This window comes from Pyxicephalus adspersus, chromosome 4 (assembly GCF_032062135.1).
Source record: "Pyxicephalus adspersus chromosome 4, UCB_Pads_2.0, whole genome shotgun sequence".
Lineage (NCBI taxonomy): Eukaryota > Metazoa > Chordata > Amphibia > Anura > Pyxicephalidae > Pyxicephalus > Pyxicephalus adspersus.
Window position 1 is genome coordinate 15442628 of NC_092861.1, and position 19334 is coordinate 15461961.

General features: G+C 38.2%; 1 long non-coding RNA gene across 3 annotated transcripts in view; it reads left to right on the top strand.

The window, feature by feature from the left end:
• Nucleotides 1-17641, top strand: part of LOC140329985 (uncharacterized) — a 35687-nt gene extending 18046 nt beyond the window's left edge. The window contains exons 1-3 of one of the 3 annotated variants that reach the window (XR_011920546.1): nucleotides 15911-16031; nucleotides 16660-16841; nucleotides 17201-17641. This is a non-coding gene — a long non-coding RNA (uncharacterized lncRNA). Of the gene's footprint in view, nucleotides 1-940; nucleotides 1189-15910; nucleotides 16032-16659; nucleotides 16842-17200 lie in introns of those variants that run through there. The other 2 variants (XR_011920545.1, XR_011920544.1) reach the window with 2 other exon arrangements.
• Nucleotides 17642-19334: the final 1693 nt, after the last annotated feature.

Sequence of the window (19334 nt, forward strand, 5' to 3'; positions counted from 1 at the left end):
TAATCGGTGGGTGGCTTATTTGTGGGGGGGGGGCTTATTTTTCATTTTTTCCTAAAAAGGGGGGGCTGTCTTATTTGATGGCCCTGCCTTATCATCGGGGAAACACGGTACTACAGATTTAATTGATTTATACCTGAGTTGCTGTATTGGAATTTCTTATATCTGCACAGAAAAAGGCCAATCATGTTTGAATATCCTTAATACATTTTTTAAACTGTTTTCTTGCTACCGCTTTGGTACCTCAATAAGCCAACCAAGTTAAGCTTATTCCATAAGAACAGAAGCAGCCAATCACACCGTGATCCCTCAGCGCTCCTGATGTAAATATAGAACAGGCTCCATGCTTATTTTGGCAGAAAGTTAACTTTAATTCGGTAGTCTTATTGGAGCGTGTAGCATAAATCACCATCTAATTTGGGAATTAGTGCAGAGCTGCACAAGTTCTCCTGACAAGTGTTATTTTTAGGAAGTTTGCTCAGGATTTGAAAGTATACTTTATGTTCTAACACATGAATTCAGTCTTTCATTGCACAGCCCCAAACAGCAGTCAAGGAGTTAATCTATACTATCCGTTTTTTTTTCCAGCCATCACTGTTAGACAATAGTTTGCTGCAGACGTTGTCAGGTTAATTCGTCAAAGTCTGCTTCTTGGTCTTAAAATAATTCTCATTGGCAGTTGTGAAATGACAATTTTATCACCATGGAAATCTAAGTTGAACTAAACTCAAGTAATGAAAACACTTTATTTAAAACTCCATGCAATAGAGATCTATCGATACTGCATTTGCTAACTTTTGTCTGTGTTTAGCGACAGGGGATTATCATGATATTCCCTCTTAAAGGGACAGTCCATTTACAACCAGTATTTTCAATTATAGATGGATTCTTGGAGCTCCATTACCTACAGGCTTTTTGTTTTTTGTTTTTTATCTCTATTTAGTGAAGGTGAGGTCTGCCTACTGAATCATTTCTCCTGCTCAAGCACATTAAAAAATGCACAGCGAGGAATGAAAGAAATGCCAAATTCTTGTTAAAAATTAATATAAAACTCATAAATACTATACAGGCAAGCACGCAATTTCAAGTGAAAAAGCAACTCCAGCCTGCAAAAAAAGAGAAACTTTATATTCATCTGCACAGCAGGTAATGTGGAACATCTTCATTGTTTTGAATATCTCCAAAACATCACATCTCCATACCAACCCCAAAATCACTAGTGTGTCCTGTAGTGACAAATCTGCTGATGGAAGAAATTATACACACAACAGGGGGATGTCTGTGTTTATTGCCGATACTCACTGATGGTACTTGCACTCTTGTATTGCTGCAAGAAAGTGAGTACTCTGCCTGAGCAAATAGTAAGTTCCTTTGTGTGGTCCAACTTGCACAGATAGCAATAACAACCTGAAAGAAGTTTTGACATTTCTCCAAGAGGGATTAGGGTGCAAAATACCCTATCAAAATAATAATCAAAAAGTCTTGTTTTCTTGACCAGACTTTCCCTTCCTTTTCAACAGGGGGAACCCATGAAATAACGTACATGCCTTCAGGGAACCCCTGGTTTGATTTACTATATTCAGAACTCTCAGTACTTTAGCATAGTGGTTAGTAGGAAGAATGCCTCCTCCTGCAAGATCATTGGTGTCAAGATAACTGACCAAAGAGGCACATATTGTAATAGCCCAAGGAACTCCAAGCTAACTCTGGGGTACTCCCGTTGAGAAACACTGATCTGGACTGTAATGCTGCCATGCTGAGCATAAGAGTAAACTCCATTGGGTGGTCCCATTTATTATTTTCATTTATAAGGTTCAATTGGGTTGAAGCACTGATAGAGAAACTGTCCTATGGTCCTATGCTTCCACCTTGAGGAGGCTCAGCCTCAGAATCACCCAACAGGTTCATGTTATTTTGGTGTCTAATGAGAATAACAATTTAGGAATATGTTTTGACTGCCCTAAAGGAGTAGGCGTAGAGACTGTAGCATATGAGATTTGGTATATTTACACCCAAGTGGCCCAGCAATACTGCAGGAGCTGTATGAAATGTAAATGCATGTAAATAGGCTAATTGGCTTGGTCTACAAGGAAGCCTGGATAAAGGGGGCTGCTACTGGGAAAAAATTTAGTTACTCAAAAGAATGGCTTCGAAAAGATAAGGTTACTCTGCCTGGAGTTGGTCTTTGATGTTGTAGTGTTCATTACAAAGCTTTATTCATTTGGTCCTCTCCATTATTAGGTCAGGATAGTGGCATGATTAATAACAAAAATGGAGTTAGGTTGTAGCATTTAATACTCAAAGATTACAGACCTGAGCTTAATTAAACCAATTACCACTTTTCGCGCCTCTGGACAATCTGTCAGCTTGTTTTCACATGCATAACATGAAGGCAATCATTTTCCATATGGTATTATGCATATAGAGATAATGCTCCCTATACCAACACATGACACTTTATCTGAAATAAGGTTTTACATTAACTAAGCTGGTTTAGTCAATTATGATATGTGTCACATGAAGGGTACAGAAATAGAAGGTGTAAGGGGAGCAAAAAAAAAAAATCTTGCATCCACTTAACTTCTTTAGATCATTTTAAAACAGCAGTAGAAAAATGAGTGGAATTTGATTGTTGTTCTTCCTCTTCTGTTCTGGAATTGGCAGTGGGTTATCACATGTGACCTCATCTTCATTATCTGCAGCATTTTCCTATGAGCCCAGGCCAGTATAATGATATGATAACCTTAAAACCTAGGTCAGGGTTTTTTTTTACCTTTTTAACATAGGGAACCATTGAAATATCCTTCAGGTCTTCAGGGAACCCCTTCTATATTTACTATAGCCACAGATGTGGTGATCAGTGGGAAGAATGCTTCTTACAATGCTGGCCAGTAGGAAGAATGTCACCCTTACTGATAGATAAAAAGATCAATGATGCCAGCTAAACTGACCTGAGAGGCACAAACTGATCATTGCTTCAGGAACCCTGAGCATTCCTGGAGGAACCCTGGTTGAGTTCTGCCTGAAACTGGATTCCTATATGTGTCGGAGGTTCTGTTGGATGGATCTATGCACTTATGTTCTCGGTTTGTGTATCTTTTGTGCCCAATGAGTTCCGAATCTCATATTTGAAGTATTTTTTATATTATGGAAAATGCAAAAGGAACAAACACAGATGGGTACACTCCAAAATCTTCGGGCGAATGGGAACAATTGTTTGCAAGTGTCTGCAAACTGCAAATAGAACCCACATTAAAGTGTCCAAACATATGAACTATGAGCTTACTCAAGGTTCTACTGGTAAAACATATCATTAAGTGGACTTAACTTTTAATTCTTGCTAAAAGTCATCATTTAAAGGAACTCTATAATTTAAAAGAAATATACCAGCCATTTACACATTCATAGCAAGTTGCTGGGCTTCACACGTATTTATAACCACTGTGAAAAATATGTTTAATAAGTATGAACTGTTCATTTTGTAAGTAAGATGATGTGCATTTTCATCAAAGCAATTAGTGAACAAGCAAAAGGATTACATATTAGAATAATAGCCCTGTTCCATCAAGTTTGTAATTATATTTGCTGTTTTTGTAGACTGATTAACCGTCAGGCACCCTAAATGATCACGTCATCTCTCCGGACCAACATTCACATCTGCTAGACTGATGTTGTTACGCTGACAAATGGTTTTATTTCTTTGTGTGGCAAAATATATTTTTTTCGGTGATAAATGAAATTTCTTGATGATTTTTTATACACTGCTGGGTTAATGAATGAACCATCAATAAATAAAGCAGGCTTATTAAAGTGAATTTGTCACGGAGGGAAACAAGACCATTGAAATGGCTAAAATAATGTATCACAAATTATTAACATCTTCTACAATTTAAAATGCTGAGCAACTAAAGTTAAAAAATCCGATTCAGAAGTCACCCGTTTTTAACTTTTTATTGGTAGATTATTGTGGTGGGGATACAATCATGTTGCATATATGAGTTGGCCTTCAGTTGAAAGATATATAGACACAATATTGACCTAAAGGGGAAAAATACAAATTCAATCAATTATTGTAAGCATCTCATAATGGGTACACAAGAGTAAATAGTATGGGTGTTTTTATTTAGTACCAGCCCATTCCTATCCGAGTAACAGCCTGCCTCTCTCATAGAACGGGTCCAGGAGAGTTGAGGAGGAAGCTTTCATAACTTTCAAGAGTTGTTAAACTTCATTGCAGTCTTGAAATATTTGTTGAAAGTTCTCGCAACTATGTCCATGGAAATAACTTCATATTTCAGTCATTGGTCCTGATACATTAAAGCTCTCGAAGACTGGAGAACCTCAAGGGAGGACCTGAGTGATTTAACAAAGCTGGAAGGAATCTGGCCCAGGATTGAAAAAATTTGCCATCTATTAGCAAATAATTTTAAAGAAATTTGTCACAGGTTTGCTGTATCATCTGGGTTCACCCATGATATTCTATCTTCTCCAGCCTTGATAAACTTTATTGAATCAGGCCCAAAGATCGATATTAGGAGTTATTTCCTTGGACATATTTACTGGCGTAAATAGTGTGTAATGAGGTTTAACAACTCCTGAGGATTATAGAAGCTCTTCCTCCATAACTCTTCCAGACCTGTTCAATTAGAAAGTTTATCTTCTCCAGTCTTGGAGAACTTTAATAAATCAGGCCCATTATGTCTAATTCTGTCTAGTTGTGGTTTAATGCTTAGATTGCTGTCTTGATGCAAGACAAATCTACGAACAAGTTTGTGTTTCTTGTGTCTGGTTTGCCTCTGGGCAACTTTCTGAATTTCATCCTTGCAATCCATCCAAGAGTTGCCGGACAGAAGCACTGTCAAAGCACGATGTTGCCACCACCATGCTTTACTTTGGGGGGTTTATGATGATTAGTGGCGTTTGGCATTTGCCAGACTCGGATAAAGACCAATTACTCCCAGGCCTTGCTGCTCACAGGTATAGTGGTCTACAGCAAAACGATTGTCAGGGCAGGACTCCCACACATGCCATTGACTTTACTGAAGCTACCATCTGCCTACTATTGCAATCCAGACAAATGGAAATTGTGGCTTGGTGCTGTACCCTCTAACCAAATTGCATTCACTTAAACACAAACCTAAGAGCCTGTGTTGATGGGCTTTGGTTTGTGTTCGGTTAGTTAGCTTTCCCATGCAAGCCTATAGGAATGGAAAACCTGCTTAAAGCAGGGTAAATGCAAGACCAGAAAATGATTACATCCAGGGTTAATTGCAAATGATCCCAGAAACATTTCAAACAACTGATGTCAAAATGATGACATCAACACCCTTCCAAAGCCAGTTTGCCTATCGGCAAATATAGCCCAGTCTGCAAGGCAGGACATTCATGTGCCACTGTGCATGGTGACATTATTTTCAACATAACACAATTCCAAAAATATATTGTACTAAAAGTATTTTTTTGGATAGCACTAATTTTCTTTTTTAATGGTGGCTGTAAAAAGATGTTTTGACATTCTGTACATTCCCCTGCAGCAGAGGGAATTAGGGAAAGACAATTGTTAAGGTTAGAGTGCCTGTAATGAGCTGTTATTCTGAAAGCTCAATATACTTCTTTCTGCTGCTTTCTGACCTTCAGGATAGTTGTTGTAGCTAATGGCCTGATCTGTAGACAAATTGCAAATGAGAAACTTCTCTGCAACCAAAAGCCTTGTCACCAGAGCCGTATCCCGAAAACAGACAAGTTTAGAAAAAAAAGAACATTGTACTTATATTGCAAGTGATAGGGAATAACCAAGTATATGTAATATGGGAATTATTGAGGTGCAAAAAGCTGTAACCCCTGACAAATAAATTCAAGAGCAAAAAACAATACATTCTTAATTGTTTGGAAAGTTATTTCAGTTTATCTTAAAGTGAAGCTGGTCCCAGATTATGCACACTAAACTTTGCCAGTTGCCACCCACAAGATGAAGATGGAAGAAGATGGTATTTCAATTAACAGTGTACTGTATATGCTGGGAGCAGTGACTTCTAGTACAAACATGACTTCCTTGCTGGTTATATAATATACAGTTGTGCATGTGAGTGGCAGAGATAGCCAGCAGCCGGTGTGTGTATGTATATGAGATGTGTATTTGTGCATATATGTGTTTGCAGAATGTGTGCAAATAAAAGGATTCAGTTTATAGGTATGCTGTGTGTGAACATGCATGCACAAATGTGTGAAAGTGTGTATATATTGTGCAAACATGGTGGGGTAATAATGTTACATCCACCTGAACCCAGCACTCTGAATGTTACATGCGCCTGAACCCTGCACTATGTATGTAAATTACATAGTCCTGACCCCTCCACTATGGGTGTTACATATTCCTGACCTGTGCACTAAGTATGTTGCATACACATGACCATACTTATACATATTATATGCTCATGACCCCCTGCACTATGCACATTACATACTTATGGCTCATGATTTTCTTTGTTATCCTGTTCCTGCATTATGGGAAGAGAAAACGGGTTCACTGCAAGAACCAAATATTAACATCCTATGCTATAACCAAACATATTTTGCTGCAATGGCGGCTTTCTGTATTATTGTATTTATGTTTTATGTTTTTCCTTTCCACCTACATTTTCTTATGTTCAAGGTAGTTTATTTTTCATCTCCGCAGAATTAGGCTTGGGAAAGTAATGTCCTTCACTATACAAGAAAAACCCAGAATATATATTCTTTACAATAAATTACACTAGATTCTGCTGCTAGGACATCTTAGTAAGTTGACACTGCCTGTAGAACTTGTCAAGTCAGCAAGTTGCCATGTTATCTGTGCTCACAGGGTCTCAGAAGGTATGCCTTTTGCCTTAAGGGTCATTTTAAACAATGAAAAAAATAAGAACAACAAATGTGCAATGATCATTTTGGCCATTTTTTAAGCTTAAGGTAGCAAAGACTATTAAAGAAATCTAGCTGGGAAACCAGGTATAAAGAGTGGAGCAAAGGAAAACTTAAAACCTTTTCAGCAGGTGGTTTGCATCTACAAAAAATTGTAATCAGATTGGTTGATGAGAAATATTGAAGCGTCTCATAAATCTTACTGACCACCTTAAGGTGGAACTTAAGATCTGCTTGCAAAATCTGTGAGCAGGCATTTTTTTAATACATGTCTGGTAGTTACGTCATCCTAGTCAGGACAATAAAGATGGCAGTAAGATCAGCATCTTGGAATAGAAGAGGAAGATGGTGGTGCCCACAATGGACCAGGATCAGATGAGTGTATATAAAACCTTGTGATCAGACAGGTATGGGCACCGCCTGTCCCTTCTGCAATTATCCATCCCTAGCTTACATTAGTGTACACCTTTTAATTTATTAGGGGTCTAAGTCTTTATTTCTATTGTCAGCTTTGGGTTTGGTAAGCTTTTGGGTTTGGGTAAGCACATGACGCTATGGCTAGTTAGGGAGAAGTCAGGTGGCCAGCCTCCTGGTAACTGCGACTTTAGCTGTCTGGTCTTAGCAATGGTAAATAAAAACTTCTGAGCAAAATCGGTAATAAGTAACAAGAAATGTAAGAGGCTAAATACTTACATCTGCTCATTATTTTTGTATTCACTGGTAAGAATAAGCATGCCACAATAGTTTGGCTCTGTACCAGGAAATAAATCATGCTGTTAAAATATCTGTATTGTTGAAACACATCAGCCTTTACACACTATTCATTTTGATCCCGCATTGCCCCCCTTCCAACCCACAACATGTAAATAATCTTCTACTTCCTGATTAGAATTCCCCTTTAAAAAAGCACAAATCATCTTTTTTATTCTTGCTTGCAGTTTTTTTCTTTTTTTGTAATATTTCATTTTACTCAGCTGTTGTGTCAGTCAGATGTGAAGTAAAAGGATTACCATATTAAGTGTGTAGGAGAGAAAAGAACTGTATTATTTAGAAGAAAATCTGTATTTTACTTGGATGCATACAAATAATCCTTTTGTTTCTGGAGGGTCGTTACAGCGAAAGACAAACACATTTGCCAGAGTCCTGTAGCTTTCATTAAAGGAACACAGCAAACTCAACTTGTTCATATATAAAAGCGTATTATATCCCGAATAAAAAAAAGCCATTCTCAAGCAGTGAAGCCTACCTTTATTTTATTAAAACATTCAACGTCGCGGCTTAAGTGGGACTGTTCACTCTTATAGCACCGCAACTGTGTGATGTACAACAATGGCTTATCCATAATGAGAATGTCACTGACGTGAATTGTACAGAAGCATAAATCTGGGGCAAGCAGCTTTCAACAACATCAAAGAGCCATGAAAATAAGTAAAATAAATTAAAACAACCATACACATCTAACATAATAATAAGCTACTTTTTGTTAACCATTTTTCCCTGGCCCTTGGGAAAAAAATAAGTTATTTTGGGTAAATGCAAAAATGGTGCTGTCCAAGTATCCTTTACATGGGACAGTGAGAAGAATACTTCTTGAAAAGAAGGCTTTCCTTACATTACACAGTGGGAAGAATGCTTCTTACGTTGGGGGTCAGTCGAAGAAGGGTTCCTTTACATTAGGTCAGTGGAAAAAAAAAGATTCCACTTACAGTGGTGGTGAGTATGCCACCCCAAAGATCACTGATAGTTTTGCCAAGTGTCATTGATTCCAGAATTATGTAGGTCCCAAAAACAGAGAGGTCAGTCAACGACAACTCAAGGAACTCCAAGCTTCCACAAATGCCTGGTTCAGAAAGGTTGAGTTAGACCAAATAAAGAGGGACACACATTTCCTATCATGTTATATTAGATTTTAAAAAATTGGTTGTTAAATATATTTTAAAATTTTCTAGGCAAGCTATCCTCATAAAAGAATAATCTACTGTATATTGCCAAGCTGCCTGAACCGAAGAACCATTAAAATGGGTTCCCGTGCGGAATATCCACAGGTAAGTCAATGGTCCTCAATCAGTGGGTCTCTCACTGATTCTTTCAGCAGTCACTCATGTCATCACAATATATACCTCTGTCAAACAACCATATAAACCGGTAATACATATACAGTAGAACCTCGGTTATCCAGCACCCACGGGGAATGGCCAATTTCGGATAAGCGTAGTTTCTGCTTAAGCACTAGACTTCAGAGACTGGTCCCCATTCACCTCTAGTGCTGACGGCTTCAGCCGGCATTACGGTTTCCCTTTTCTCAGCCAATCACGGAGTGGGGCATTCAGCGAAGCTCTGCTCTCCTGACAGCTCCGCTCTCCTGATTGGACCAGCAGCCCCAGCGGAGCTGTGGTATGTTTTCTTGGATGCATAACACTTGCCACAGCTCTGCCAGGGCTACAGGAGTAAACAAGAAAGCGGAGCTGTCAGGTGCCGGTTATCTGAATTTTCCGGTTATCTGAGTTCCGGATAGCCAGGGTTCTACTGTATAAAGCCTTTATTTGTCAATAAAATGTTATTCTGTTCATCCAGGTTTATGAGCCAGCCACCCTGTCTGAGAATAGCTAGGACCTACACTTTATTGAGAGCACAGCTTGGTCTTGAACCTGCTTCTAGTCTGCTAAGGAAGAAGTAGTGACACGTTACAATGTCCTTCTGTCTCTTTCTTTCCTACCATTCTTGACCTGGTCGGCTTTTATTTACACTGTACAGAGGGTTACGAAAGGCTTATACCATGATAAATGCAAGTGCTTACACTGGTATAATTTTGGAAATACATTTAAAGCTCATTTCTGGGGTAGCCAACCACTCAACTTTCACAAAGTAGATGTGAAAAAGCACCTATTGGCTTAAGCAACTGTTATTGGTGTTTGCATTTCTATAAATGATCTGAAAAATGGGAGTATGGCAGGGGTGTGTGATTTGCCTACGTACTTTGAGCTAAAAAAATGTCTAACTTTATCTCCAAATCCTTCACTCTCTCCAAATTTGGGAGGTATACAGATTCAGATTGCCAGACAGGCTTGTAGTATTTTTAAAAGGGGTTTGCAGTGGCAGTCTACACTTTTATAGTATTTGTCCTTATTCCCTATATGAGAACTACAAATGTAAAAATTTGCAGAGGGAATTAACAAAAACTTAAAATGCTCGGGCCTTGAAAATTTGTGGTTTTAGTAATGTGCGTCACACAACCGTATTTACTAATGCCTCATAGGCTGATCTGTCATTAGCTACACTGTTAGGCTTAGTGTATTTCTGCAGCAAGGAGCAAAGTTTTTCAATTACAAGAGGTACAAATAACAAAAAAACCCAGCGCACATCAGCCAGCACCTGCAAAGCATTAGAAATCTGCTTTAACATTCTGTAATACCTAATTTAAAGTGAATTTAGAGGCCAAACTATTTGTGTGGGAGGATTAGAAGCCCTGTAAAGTTAATAGATGTCTGTGCCTCTATTGGAGAGATTCACTATATTTGTCCCCGTGTTAAAAAAAGACATGGATAGTGATTAAAAAATTCTAAATTTTATAGTTATTAGCAGAGGAGATCATTTATTAGGGACACCTGTTCTGGTCCCCACTCACTTCCTATTGTGTATCCAGGACAGGAACTGATGGGACAGAAATAAAAAACCTGAGAGGTACTCCAAGAACTGTGTGTCCCCGCATTTTAAGTATTTGTCCTGGTGACCAATAATAGAACATGATGGAAAATCTAAACTATTATAGTTGCCTATGGAACAGGAGGAAAGATACCATGAGGAATAAAAGTTCCTCACTCTTCCTGTTATTTATTCAGCACAGGAAGTCAAGAGAAATTTCCACAATGGAAAACACATAGCTTTGGCAACAGATCTACATTTAGATATTGAGATTCAGTACAATGGGCTTGATTTATTAAAGCTTTCCAAGGCTGGAGAGAATACACTTTCACCAGTGAAGCTTGGTGATCAAGCAAACCTGGAATGTATTTCTTCAATGTCATTTGCTATTTGCTAGCAAATGCTTTGAATCCTGGACCAGATCCATCCCAGGTTTGTTGGATCACCCAGCTTCACTGTTGAAAGTGTATTCTCCCCAACCTTGGAGTGCTTTAATGAATCAGGGCCAATGTATCACATATATATATATATATATATATATATACACACAAATCCTCTTGTAGTGCTACAGTGTACAGCATTATAGTGCATAAGTGATTTTGATCCCTATGGAGTACATATGTCCTTCCTGGGTATTCCTCTGGGAACTTTGATTCCACCCCCCACCCCCCCAAAATAAAAAATAATTGGACATTAGATTCTGCTGAGGAACAGGTGGCGACCAGACTATGCACCTTGTGGCGCCATATAAGTATATAATATATAATAATTATGGTTGTGATTTGTTTTGCCCCGAAGTAGCCTAGGTGCACTTTATTCTATATTCTATATTCAATATTCTATATTGAAAGCCACTTTTATGCAACTGGGCAGCCTAAGTATATTGCGCACAAATACTTTAAAAAATTCTCAAGGTAATTCAGGCATAGATGTAAATCATCCCCTATTGAATTTCTTAAATTATTCTGCTGCTTGGAGCAGCTGCCTCCATTTATCTGACACCAGGACCTATAACCGCCCAGGATGGATATTAGTATCTATGCACTCCGCAAAGACACTTCAGTACTGCTGACCTTATGGCTTAACACAATGTTGGTTGTAGCTCTACATGCCTATTGCCTAATATACATTGAAAAAACAGATGGAACATTTGCATGCCACCTGTTAAACTTCATTTGCACAGCCAGTCAGTCAAATGAGCCAGAGTGCAGGAAAATATTATGAAGCCAAAACTTTAAATTTATGACCTTTAATAAAGCAAAGAAAAAATTATCCTCAATTTTTGTGAAGCAAAATCTGAATAGAGAATAGCAGTAAAATTGATCATGCTATTCTAGCATTAAAGTGTATGCAAAGCTATCTAAAGAATGGTGAAATCTTCGTTTAGAAATTTTATTTAATAATGTTTTGCTGTTTGTGTTTCCGGAGATAAAGCAGGAAGTGGGAGGAAATCTGAAAGTGAAAATACTTAGATAATTGTCTTTTTAACAAATGTTCTGCATGGGGAGGTGGAATCTATTCATTTGTTCTGTTGACCACTGTCCTACTAAGACCTGGAATGGAGCATTATTAAAGTTAAAACCTACCCAGGGTTTCTGGAACTTATCAAGAACTAAACTTAAAGAGGATCTAAACCTCCATGCAAAAAGTTGTACTTTCAAGAAATTCTTGCTTAAAAAAAGTTTTAGTTAGTAGCTATACCATGAACATAGGGACACATAGCCATCAACATATTCTGATGCAGTGTTCCCCACCTTTGAGCTTCCACCATCTGTAATTAGGTCCCCGGATGGGGTGCACCATGTCATAAGATGATTGTAGGGGTAGTTTGATGTGTCCTATGTCTTTTTGTGTTCACATACCAAATAAAACTAAAGATAATGAATCTTTCTAAGCAGAGATTGCTCGTAAGTACCATTTAAACTGGAAAATTATGTTCAGAGAAGCGGAGACTGGTTTAAGTAAAAAAAGGCCGAGTTGGAGTAACACCTTCGAGATCCTTCTCCTAACCCCACTTGGGGTGCACACTGGCCAGATCCATGGACCATGTCCCTGTATGGACACGACCCGCCCAGTGGGCATGCGCGGTCTGGAGTCAGTGCATTTAGTGGTCTGTAGGTCCGAAAAGGTTGACAACCACTGCCCTAGATGACCTTGCATGGTAGTTATATATACAGTTGTAACACTCAAGGTAGAGCAGTACCCCACCACAAGTGATCTTATACAATTTAGGAGAAATTCAAGGTGAACGGTGAACTTTTCCACTGCTTAGGAACAAATAACATTTCTAAATGTCTACTGTAAGATAGCAAGCATTCATATTTTGAACATTCACATCTACTTTAAAAATTATGGAGAAGCTTTATAATAATTGCTTTAAAACTTTGTGTAGGCACACAGTTCGAAGGTTCCCATGAACGGTCTGCCTTGTGTATTTTGGTTCTGACATTAATAAAGCATAGGGCCAGTGTGCCCGGAACAGTGCTAGGCCTTCAGGATCCCCAAAGCTCAGCAATACCTTCAACTTCAAGAAAACAGTGGAAGAAATTAGCTCATGGCACCGGAGAACCCAGCAGTGACTTAAAGAACTCTAGGAATAACAAAAAGGGTTTTTAGACTTCTGAAGAATGGTTGGTTACAGGCAGTGGATTAATATTTAGTGCACTATAAATAGTATAAATACAAAGTTTTCATGATTTTCAGCAACAGTCAATAGGTAAACATGTATGACTGCAAGTTGTATTCGCTGGTAATATCACTACATAAAAAGCATTTACTGAGCTGCTGCTGCTAAAACTATATAGTACACAACACAATTTGCTCCGATATGAGTTATGTGTATTCCCCTGCCGACCTACCCTACATACTCCATGAACATCTGTACAAACAAGAGAACAGAAGGAGCATCTGTGAAAGCATTTGTATTCCACATCACTAATCATATTCAAACTTCTATATATAGTATAGATCTGATTAGTGGTATTGTTAGTTAGTGTTAAACTTACAGGGAAGGTTAGAGTGAGGGTGGTCTTAAGGGATAACATTGCTGAATGCCCAGAAAACTGGTAATTTCTGCTGTCTACATGCATCTTACGGTATATACCTAGATGTCTATTAGAAATACTCCTTGTACATATCATAAAATTTGATCAGTCTTATGGCTAGTCAGGTGATGTCTTGAGGTCCTCTCCTCCTTGTGAGGTTGGTGGGAAGGCTCCAATATTGTAGAGGGCAGCTTAGCACCCCTAACCCCATCATTAGGATGGCAGAAGAGGTAGCTTAGCTGATGGGTCTCTGCTTGGAGAAAGGAGCAGGGGAAGACAGGCAGAGGTAGGTGAGTAACTTCTAGAAGGGGTAACATGGAGGATAACCTGCTGGGTTACTGTTCGGAGGGGGGATCAAGGGTAGATTAAAAAACTTTAAGAACTTTAGTTGAAAATGGATTGCATCACACTCCCTACAACTCAAATGGTCAATGAGAGCATAAACTAATATAGTCACTGACTATACGAGAGGAAGCACATGGGGCTAATCTGTTGGGGTACTGCTCATAGGAGGGGTGGATCAAAGGTGGCTTAGCTGCTAAGAAAAAACAAACAACTTTAGTTAAAGATGGATTGCTTCACAGTGGCTGCAGCTAAAGAGGTCAGTTAGGGAATAAGCTACTATATGAATCAGTAGATTGAATCTGGTCAAGCCTAAACCTCCCAGCCCTGTGGATCAGAGCAGGCTGCAGTAAAGGATCATATAGAGTATATGATAATGGGACTACACAGATTTACAGATTAGTCTTGGGGTCAATATATGACAGTTTAGCTATAGTAACCAGTGAGAGCTAAGGAGGACTATGGAGAGTGATACCTTCAAAAATGTCTAAATCTGAGCAGACTTCAAAAGAATATTTTCATGCAATGGAGCAGAGTTATGGAGTATGGTGAGGCAGGAAAGTAAGTATTAATGATATTGTAAAAATAACTGTTTTAGGAAAATGGCAGGTTCACTGTTATCTTGCAATTGAAACAAAAACTCATAATTACTGACCAAAACTTTATTGCAACCATGAAACTCAGTCCTAACATTCAACTTCCTCCTAATTCTGTATACTTACCTCATTGTGTGCCAGGAGTAGCTGAACAGAATCCCAACCAACTTTTTATCAGTAAAGGTATGATGCATATTTAAAAATTATATCATCATTAGAAATTTAGATATGGAATCACATCTAAGGATTTCCTCATTTAGCTAAACCTAATGTTACCTTTGCTATTTTTTGTTTTCAAGTTGCTACTTTGCCTTGGAATTAGAAGGAAAGGTGACATAGCCAAGTTAATCCACAGTCACATAGTTGGCCCAGTCAACAAAGTGCCCACTCATAGAAATCTTTACTTTGCCAAATCCCTGGGATGAGAAGTAAGAAGGTGCCAAAGCAAGAACCTTTAACTAAAAACCCTCCACAGCTCTGACAATGCAAAGCCATGACAAATACAAGACACCAAAGTCAGCAAAGATGCCCAACGTGTTAAATTCCTTTCTTGGCAATTGGACTGTAGAGTTTAAGTAAGTGTTAGAAAGAGACTGAATATTCCAAGACTATTTGCAGAGGATAAAAACTTTATTAAATTTCAGAACTTAAAAATGATTCCCATGGAGTTGTTTTATAGGTTTACAGAAATGTGCCACTTCGTAGACTTTGAAAGAATTTGCAACGTAACTTGCTGGGCGTGAGTCCAGGAAATAAAGGGTGAGGATGGCTTGTCACATTACATGTGCTTTCTTAGGGACAGCTGAGCAAGACAAGGCAAGGAAAATGTTCCACTGCCTATGCTCCATAACTTTGTGTCATGCTTGGTTACTGCTCAACAATTACATTGAACAACTTGTTACTATACTATGTACTTTGCTCAGTTTAGGACAAAAGCACTTAAAAAAAGTAAGATTTTGCCACAGACTAAACCTGTTTACCCCTAAATGTCCTTGGTTTTCAACTCAGCGGTAACCCAGAAGACGGAGGACATGCTGTGAGTGCAGGGCGTCATGGATCCAGCCTATTAGGTGGCATCATCACGGCACTCTGCGCTAACATTCAAAAAGACAAATACCGAATTAAGCTTTTTTTTTTGTTATTTTTTACTATTATAAAATTGGCACAGTTTCCTTAAAACTATATGACATTTTCAGTGTGCAGTAATATTAAAATTGTTTCACTGTTGATTTTTTTTTCAAAATCCACTAATCCTTAAATGCGCAGAGATTTTCCAACAAGGCGAATAACATCAGGCAGAAATAAACCTGACAAAATAAGAATTTGCTCTCTATGTCACTTCTTATAGGTATTTATGCTCATCATTTATGTTGTTTCCAACAGGCTACTTGGCTGCAATGACTGAATCACCTCTTGCTTTACCAGTTGTATAATATGAGTTCCTGTTTAGACATATTTGCATCCAGCTGTTCAGGAAATTGATGTTTTGAAGATTAAAGTGCAGCTGTCTCAAGTGATTACTTATTTATTAAAATTCCAAAATCTATAATTTCCTACTTTTTTTAGTTTTACCTAGGATAAGTTCACATAAGCAGGTTTTGCAGTACTGCATGGTTAAATTGTGTAGTACTTTTTAAAATAAGAGATAGACATCAGAACAAATCAAGAACAAATGATTTCTTCTTTTTTTAAAAAAAAGGAAAAAACACTATGCTAGGTTTTTGTAACTGATTGCAAACGCCTGCACAAGCATTTGTAAATGGATTCAAAACCTAGCAGTAACTACCTGCTATGACTCCCAGGTGCCTAGTGGTTACCAGTGGGTGCGCAGGAATGGTAACTGCAGTGTTTATTTCCACTGATCTAACCTTACCCTTAAAGCTGACCTATCACCACTATTTCTACTTGGGTTGAAGCGTGGCTAACCCTTTTATATAAAAGAAAAAATGTCTTTATTTTTTATTTTTTTTAAATTGAAGAGAGACTCCCCCCCCCTTTCTGTCTATGCTGCCTTGGCAGTAAAGTCAAAATGGGATAAATATATATACCATATCCCAGGAGGCTGCAGGCTTTTCCTTCTGCTCATGCCTGATAAAAAAAAGATCTCATGCCTGTGGCACTCTTGTTTTTACATTTTTCAGAAGTGTATCACCCAATCTCGCACTTGCAGAGTGCAGGATAAGGTGATGTGAGAAGAAGAACCCAGGAGAAGAAGATGGCGGCATCTGGTGTCCAGTCCGTGCGGGAATAAAGAAAGAAGACGGGACAGTTGAGGATTGAAAGGACTAGGATTGCAGAGGGATTGATGGCTTTCCATCTATAAGTAAGTATTATCATTTTTTATAATTATGGTTTTATTTTAAAGTTACATTAGGGTACTAAAGAGCCTACAGCAGTGCAATGCCTTTGGCTTGACTGCTTGAAAACAGTTTAGGGTTTTGTTTTTTTCTGGTAATTATTACTTTTACATGTACTGGAAGATGCTCCTGCTTGACCTCAAAAACCCAATTTTTAATTTTGATGTATTTTTTATCTACTTAAAACAACCTCTTCATGGATTATATTGTGTTTGGGTGCACTAAAATACATTAAATTTATTTTTATAGAAAGATAGATTTTAAAATTAGTAGTGCAAAATCCATGTGTCAAATAAAGTTGCAGCTACCATTTTTTATTTTACAGGTTCTCTGCCCATTTATTCTGAATGTCACCCCAATGAAATAGCCAGCAGACCTATGGTTCAATGCACCTGAATGCACTACCATGTGTTGCAATTGGAAACAAAAAGGTCAAGCACTTCTTTTGGTGTACTGCCCTGCATTAAGCAGCATGTTCAATCATCATGGCTGTATAGATGTGGGAATTTATTAGAACTCCGTATAACACCTGACTCTAGCACTGATACAAAGTTTCCTGGATATCATGAATAGATACTGAGAGTTGTGATGTGTTTCATTCTCTGTATTTGTACTACAAGCTGGCTGTTTCACTGTATCATACATCTTCCTTCTATGGAGCTGTCATTTATGATATGATGTCACGAGTAGTCTATGTGATGGATTTTCTGAGCCGGTGGGTGGTTGTGGACATTCCAAGATACATTTTTCAGAGGTTAATGAAGTGAGATGAGCTTGCTGTGAAAGAGTCAACTTAGGACAGGCAAGACAGTTGGAGGAGGACAGGGGGTAGACTTTGGAGAAAGCGGGAGTCATGTTACCATTTTCTGCGGTCATGTTACCATCTTGTACTCCTAAATATGCAACTGAATACTTCAGACGTTGGTGTGTTGGCAGAGGAACACAAGTTTATTCAAGTGGTAGGAAAAAATGTTGTTTACTTTTTCTAAACATTTCAAATGAATTTTTAGAGTGATTTAATTGACAGTCTTAGGAAGCTTTAAAGTAGAACCAACATTATTATAAAATTATAATACCATACTAAAAGACCTGCTTCCCATTGTCACATCTTTAATTTCCCATATAAATGCATAACATGTCAGTAAAGCAGGTCCCAAAAGTATGAAAGGATCAGAATTTTTGTGTCGTAGTGGTGATGTCATCCCCGCCATAAATTCAATTAATTCTAGGTTGACCGAGAAATTGCTGGGGGATACTGAATAAATATTCATTTGTATGTTGTCCTGCCCAGTCCCAAGGAAAGAATTACAGCTACATACCTACCCTGCTCAGCACTAAAGCTCCCGGTTATCAAGGGAATTTAAGTCCATGGAACTGACATTAGACCTAGTACTTTCTCTATGGTTGGTAAAAGGTAAGATACAGAATTGACTGACAATGTCACAAGAATGCTTTTATAAATTCACATCACTCAAGGAATTTGGAGCTGAGCTTTCATGTGGAACAAACAAATTTCTGACAACCATTTTTTGGATCTTTATTATGTGTTAATGGCTTTCTATGTTCCCGTTTGGGACATATCTTCTAACTTCCCGTTCTAGTTACCACATAGGAAGTTAGAGGAGTTCTCCCCAAAGATAGGGCAGTTACACTTAACTATAAATAGATTAGATATTCTTAAATCAGAAATATGGGAAATATCCCCCTATATTCCAGTTCCAGTGACTACTATACAATTAAATTATTTTTTCCCAGTTGTAACCAGGAACGAATGTGAGACTGAAATTTGAAATAAAGTAGTAATAAAAACAAAACAATGTTTTTATCTCCTAAACAAGGTTGCACTTCAAATACCCTAACTGTGGAAACTGTGGCCAAACATAGACAAGTAGAGGACAAAGGACTAGTGGGAGACCACTGGATACCTGTAGTTTCCCTGCAACAAAACATTTCTCCATTAGTCTCCATCATTGATGACTTGTTGGTTTATACTCAAAAAGCAATGGGAAATTGAGATGACAAACAGAATAAATAGCAGGGAGAATCTTGCATTACATGACTTTCCCTCCAACAAGGAGAATGACCAGAACAGTAAAAACATCACTAAATCTCAGAACAAATATGGTAAGATTAACAGTTAGAGGTAGCAGTGGTTTAGACAATGTTTCTGTTTAGGCAAGCTTTCCCCAACATTTTACCCCCGATGAACCACTGAGTAATTTTCTGGTCCTGGGGAACACCTATTACCACCATTTTTAGGGGTCAGTTGGAAAAAAGCTTCCTAAATTTGTGGCCAGTGGAAAGACACCTATAGACCTATACACCTTAAGAGTCGTAAAGCTTCCAAGTAATGGTGGCCCCCAAACTTTACAGGCATCATCAAAAGTCAATTAGCAACAGCTCGAGGACCCCTTAGCAACCCCTGGAGGAACCCTGGTGGAGAATGTCTGTTTTAGATA